The 6,432-nt window shown below is 55.4% G+C and overlaps 1 protein-coding gene across 1 annotated transcript in view; it reads right to left on the bottom strand.

Annotated features, from left to right (window-relative positions):
* The window catches only part of RPH3A (rabphilin 3A), a 77,261-nt gene extending 70,998 nt beyond the window's left edge, over window positions 1-6,263 (bottom strand). Inside the window, exons 1-2 of the mRNA XM_012730890.1 lie at window positions 5,876-6,263; window positions 5,622-5,742 (exon numbers count right to left, since the gene is read on the bottom strand). The gene's annotated coding sequence lies outside the window, so the exon portion shown is untranslated. The remainder of the gene's footprint in view (window positions 1-5,621; window positions 5,743-5,875) is intronic.
* Window positions 6,264-6,432: the final 169 nt, after the last annotated feature.

The following is a 6,432-nucleotide window of genomic DNA, read 5'->3' as shown; positions in this document are numbered from 1 at the left end:
GGCAGGGGCAGGGCAGGCGCCCCAGGAACTCCGAGATGGCCTCTCCGCCGCCGCCTCTCGTCCCGCGGGCACCGACACCTGCTTACATAATCTGTCCTCTCCCTCCCGGAAGCTGCTTCCATTCACAAGTCACTGCCTGTCACTGTGTCGTGCACGAAAGAGGGCGAAGGGGGAAGGAAAGGAGCAGAGAGGGAAGAAAGAGGCAGCTGAAAGCCGCAAGATCAGATTGCGAGCTGAGGTGTCTTTTTTTCCCTCGCGGCTGTCCAAACAAACCCTTCCCAAACCAAGCAGCTAATGAGTTCCCCGGGTTGATTCATGGTGGAGCATGGGCAGCCCCGCCCTTGCTTCCTGGGGTGCGGTATCTAGCTGCTCACTAGCTGGGTCGCTACAGCAGGCTGACGCAGCGCCATTGCAAGGAGATGAAGGCAAGCATCACGCCATTACAACTGATGACAGCAAGACAGTGACTGCGAGGAAGCCGCGGTGACACCGCATGTGGCCCAAAGGGGGGCAGGCGGGCCGAGGACCAGGGCCACCAGGCTGAGCACTGACCCCCGCCCGTCACTGAGCCAAGAGAGCAGCCGCGAGCTGCCCGAGAAAGACCCAACTGGCAGGTCAGCAGGGGAGGCAGCAGCACTGCAGGCCCAGCCGGGCCCGGGGAAACTGAGCGACTTGCAGTGGGCAGTCAGTGCTGAGACAGCCAGCGAGGTGCTGGCTGCTCCTGGCCAGACTGCGGGGGGACGGGCGAGAGGGAAACACTGGCAAAACCCCCCCAAGCCTAGAATTCTTGCCGCTGACACCAATACACGCATTTTGCATTTCAAAAAACTCCTTTATGGAGAACAGTGGAGGCCAGTGAAGTCCAGCCCCATGGCTCAGCTTCTGATGGAGAACCTGCCTTTCTAGCAAGTCCCGGGTGAGGCCGAAAGACTGGGAGGGGTGGGGGGCGGAGAGGACTCTGAGCACCGCGCGGCTCAGGCTGATCCGATTCTCCTGAGCGCCATGAGCTTTTTCTCGTGATTTTCTTCTCGTTCTCTGGGAACGAGAATCCATCTACGTGAGCCTTGATTTTCCTCCTCCTCTTATACCTGCAAGCTTAGTCTGTGCAAACTCTACTTCCCACTCCAGACAAGAGCTTCACATTTGGAAAAAAAAGATTTTACAGCTCCCGCTCATTAACGTGGAAATGAGTAACGATGCCTTATCTCCCCCGAAGCACCTGCTCTAGACCCAAGAGCAAAGCCTCAAGTCAAAGAGAGAAACTTTAACAATGGGATTTCAGATATCCAAGCACTGAGTGTTCTAGGGTGATCAAGAAAGCCTTCCTGGCTCACTCCCCAAAAGACCACATTTTACGTTATCGCTTTGCACCTACTTCACCTGTGTCCCAAACAGCATTGTGTCTTTGCCAGCCAGCGTCTTTCCCGAAGCCGCCATGACGCCAGGCAAACTGTTAAGTGCTCACGCAGTGTGTGTCGCACCAGTAAACGGCAGCGAGTGCTCTGGCAGGAGACAGGCCTGTCCTCTGCCTGGAGCAGATCAGAGGCGAATGCCAAGCCCTTCCCAACTGCTCACTGCGCCTCATCACAATCAAGAAACACTAACGCAGCACCTTCTGCATGCAGACCTCCCGGGCCGGGCCGCAGGCCGGAGCAGGACCCCCAAGTCAATCTGTGCACCAGTCAATCAGCTGGGGTCTCACTCAGCCACTCACTCATTCACGCAAGTCAGTGTGCTAACTCTGGTCCCCAAATGAGGTGAAATACCCATAGTCCATTTAAGATCTCAGGGTGCAATTTGGGGTCCCCATGCAGAGCACTGGAGCAGAGAAGAGAGGGAGAGAGCAGGTCTTCTAGAAAAAAATTCATGGCTCAGAGCTAGTTAAGTTGGGATGAATCAGCAAAAGCCTCCCAAGAATTTGGAGGAAGAAAAGACTCAGAATAGATAGGGTTTCTCCTCCTGGGCCCCGTTCCTTAGGGCCACAACTTCCCTGTTTCCTCGGGGCTCACAAGCTTTAAGGAAAGGCCGTCTTTGTGCCCATCTCATGGATAAAGAAACTGAGGCCCAGGGGACCCCAGCAGCTGCGAGAGAGTAAGTAGAACTGAAGTCTCCTGTCTCTGAGCCACATCGTCTCTCTCCTGGACCCCAAACCTGCACGGCTGTCCCCCATCTCACCCCAGGCTTATTCAGGGGTGATTTCGCGTTGCCATCAATAACGTCATTCCACTGCTAACGTCTGTTCGGCGCCTACTTTTTGCCAGGTCCAGCACTAAGCACTGTGCAAACATTGACTCTTAAAATTCCCACAATTCCCTATCATCCCCACTTTGCAGGGAAGGAAGCTGAGCCCCAGAGAGGAATATGCCACAACCACAAAATGCTGGAACAGGATCAAGAGCTCTTTTTCCAGTGCCCAAACTCTCAGTCAGCACGCTGTCTTAATATACCTGACTGAGAGAATTAAGGCTCAGAGAGGTCAAGCATCTTACTTGAAGTCACACAGCTCAAAAGCTCCGGAGTCAGATTCCAACTCGAGGTCACTCAGAGGCCCACACTGAAGGCTCCAGGAGTTCAAATAGGTGGTGAAGATGAGGAAAGGAGAGAGGGCTACTTGTGCAGTTTCTCCTTCACTACCCCAGCACATCAACAATCCCCATCCTGGGTGGCAGCTGAATAATTTAAGCTCATCGCCGCCAGCCCACCACTACTGGGTCCCAGGTTTATTTTTATCCCAGGTTACAGCCACCATGCTTAACAGAAATAACCCACACTGCTGCTCATCGCCTTCACATCAACTCCTGATTTATCGGCATTTACGACCAGCCCCCCACTCAGAGGGGATAAAGAGGAGAAGACAGGTCCATATGCCGTGGTGGTTTTTATTAGAAAGTCACAAATTCTATGAGGGAGGAAGGAGGGTTGGAGAGAGGGGGAGAGAAACGGGAATGAGAGAGCAGCCTTGAACAGGCAGGAACAGTATGAAAGGGGGGACAGCAGAGCAAGCTGGGGGGCCTGGCGTGCCGCCACCCTCTGGAATCGCACGATCTCTGGCCTCTGCCTCCTTCCCTCCAGCAAGAAAAGAAATGCCCATGTGTGTCGCCATGGCTCTGCTTCGCGATCACCAGTACGGGCCGGAGAAGCACCTGCTGAATGTCCTCCCCCGCCCCCAGGCCCCCAGGCGCCCAAACTGGGTGGGGGGAGTGAGGGCTGCGGCGGCCAGGAGTGTGGGCGACACCTTGCTCTTCGCGAAGACGGACTCGTACATTCGTGTGCCGTGACCTGCTGTGTGGTCTTGGGCGAGTTGCTTTCACTCTCTGAGCTTCCCAAGGGTTAGACTAGGTCAGAGGCTCTGAATCTGAGGTGCTAAGAGGGCACTAGGGAGAGCCCATGAGCCCCTGATGTGGTATGTTTGGAGGCACATTATCAGCAGGGAAATTCTCAAAGGGGTTCTTGCTGTACCCCTGGGAGAAGTCTGTCCGATCTTTGAGTGCTGCAGAATTCGTGCATCTACGCATCTGAATACACTAGACCCCTCTCCAGGTGGTGAAGGGCTCTAAGAACTTAGCAAAGTCCCCACAAGAGACCCACCCCATCCTAATTCTCCCCCAGAAGGGCTTCTTAAACACAGGATACATTTTCCAAATCAGTACAAATCTGTGTACCTTATTTTGGGGTACAGACACACGATCACATAGTCACAGAACCTCAGAGCTGGCAGGGGTCTTGGGGTCACCCAAACCAACTGCTTCGTTGCACAGATGGGGAAACTGAGGCCCAGAAAAAGGAGGCAGAGCTGGAGTTGGAACCCAGGTCTCCTGATCCAAGTCCAAGACTCTTTCCAGAAGCTTCTGCTTCCCTCTGCCTAGCGCAGCACAATGCACCATTTCAGATGTGATGGGGGAGGAGGGAGGGCAGTCTCTTGGATTTTAGCCACTCCCAAGGAAGTAAGCTGGAAGGCAGCAAGGCGATGTCTAAAAAGCACCTACAGTGGACATGCGCTGCCTGATGGGCAGGGTTCAGCGTCCAGCAGTACCCTGTATGGAGGGGGAGGCCGCACTGAGGCCCCCGGCTCCCTTGATCATGCCCCAGTGTGCCCAGGAGCCTCCCCATCATCAAGCTATTCAAGGGTTAACGCTGCCCAACAGGGGACCAGCTAAGATCCCTCCACGACACCCAGCCACCCAGCGCAGCCCAGTCTGAATAGTTAGTGCCAAAGTTCTGTATCTTAAACATCACTTAGCACCAGATCTGTGTGTGCTTAGTTGAACTAAATTTCCCCACTTTCGTCATTCACGCTTGAGACTGCCCAGGGAGCAAACTAAGACGCCTTTCTGCCCAAGGTCATGCAGGAGGGAAGCCTGAGGTTGTGAGGACCCAGTCGGGGCAGCAACGAGGGAACAGCCCTGCCCTGGCCTCGCAAGTGCTGTGAGCAGGCACATGGCCCCAGACTTCAGCATCCCCCCGGCTCCCAGGCTGGAGATGACTGAGTGGGCCCTGCTTACATTTCAGGCTTGCCAGTCTCTGAGGCTGATGTTTTATTCCTCCCACCTCCGAGAATAAGAACCTAAAGAGGAAATCCTTGGGGGTGCAGAAGCCTGAAGTGGCCCCTGCTAAAAATAAGGATATTCATTTCCAGCAAGGTAGATGTCGTCAAGGTAGGCGGCAAAAAGAAATCCCCTCTTGTTGGGCCACAGATCAGCAGCAAAGACATTTTAAAATTAAATGTGAGTTTTAGGATTCAGTTACAAGGGACCTCTGCTTCCCCCTCACTAACAGGTTGGTGCTGCCTCCCCCAGCACGATTCAGCTAAAGGAGCCAGTGCAGAGGTACAAGTCTGCCCCGGAACAGATCTGAAGCTGGAGCTTGGAGCCTCTCCCCAGAATCTGATCCAACCCTGCCCCCCTATCTCCCTCTGCTGAGACAGGCTCAAGGTTGGGGTGTCCGGGGTGGGTGCCAGGATGCACTCCCTCCAATCATTTACAGGTTATACCACCTGTGAAAGTCAAACACCTCCTGCTCAGCGACTGCTGGCTGCTTCTCTCTGGCCTCCCGGAGCACTCATTCTCAGCAAGTCATGATCCCTTCATGGCTCCTGGGTATCTCATCACAGTAGGCTACCACGGCTAAATTACTCAGCTCTTCCTGGAAGATGGTGCAATTCCAGCTCTGTACTACGCAAGCCTCACCTGCTGTACCTGAGGCCCCCAGGCCAGGGCTAACCTTCCGGCCTCCGGCGAAGGTGCCCAGCCTCGAGAACAGAGCACCCACGACTGTCCAGGCTGGTGCACCCCACAAAGGGTTAAGTCACTGAGTCCTGCCGGTTGCTTTCAGCAGCTTCTGCAGCCAGGAGGAGCAGGTTGGGCAGAAGCCACAGTTCTGATCGCGCCTAAACATAAGTATGTTTTACCCCTCCTTGGGCATGGAGCCAAAATCTCATTTGCCTTTGGGGTGCCGGCTAGACAGTCAAACACTGCAGAATGTGGGCAAATAAATGTGGTCATTGCTCAGCACCCCTCCCCTCCAACCTACCCCCGCCCACCGGCTCTCCCATGCACACCTCATTGCAGCTGGGATCCCAATGACCCTAGCCCGTTTGCGCAATTCAAAAGAATATCACTTACCACAACACTGGAGGATCACAGGGGGAATGGGGGAGCCAAATTCCTGCCAACTCCCGCCTTCCCTGCTGGGTGGGAAGATGCTAACTGCCGATGACTTGGTTTGAAAGCTCCGCGGAGGTGCCTGGAAGAAAATTGTTCATTTGACTCTCCTACTCTTCCCAAAATAAAATCAAACGACAGTGCATACACAGACGCGCGCACACACACACACCAACTACCCCTAAATCAGGCAGGACCAAGATGACAATAAATACCGCTGCCAGAAGAGGAGAAAAACTCAGACCAGCCAGTGGACAAGGCAAAAGCTTGATTTCCTCAGACCGCACTTCGCAGGGATGAGGGTTTCGCTCTGCAAGCCTCTCTCTCTCTCTCTGTCTCCTTCTCTCTCTCTCTCCCTCTCTGCCGTCCACGTAGGCAACTCCAGACTGCTGGCAGGAGACGAATCAATTGCTTCTCAGTGCCCGAGCGCAGCGACTGCCACCAGTGCTGCAAAGCCCTGCGAAAGCAGGGGGCGGCTCCCCGCGCAGGGGAAACCAAGCCGCCTCCCACCCGTGATTTGTGAGAGGTGCCTGGAGAAAGGGAGGCGGGAGGCCTGGAGGAGAAACTGGGCGCCCCGAGATCCCGCTGGTCCGAAAGGCGGTCAGGAGACTGGCGATCAGCACCGCGGACAGCGCTACCCGCGGAGGCGGGGCGGGCGGCGCAGCCCTGGCAGAGCTCAGTTACCCAAGGGGAGAGGGCAGGGAAAAGGGGGCCCGGGGGAGGGCAGGGAAAAGGGGGCCCGGGGGAGGGCAGGGAAAAGGGGGTCCGGGGG

This window comes from Condylura cristata, unplaced genomic scaffold (genome assembly GCF_000260355.1).
Source record: "Condylura cristata isolate star-nosed mole 26May11 unplaced genomic scaffold, ConCri1.0 scaffold00029, whole genome shotgun sequence".
Taxonomy (NCBI): domain Eukaryota; kingdom Metazoa; phylum Chordata; class Mammalia; order Eulipotyphla; family Talpidae; genus Condylura; species Condylura cristata.
Note: the sequence above shows the minus strand (reverse complement) of the source record. Positions and strands in the feature narration are given on the sequence as shown.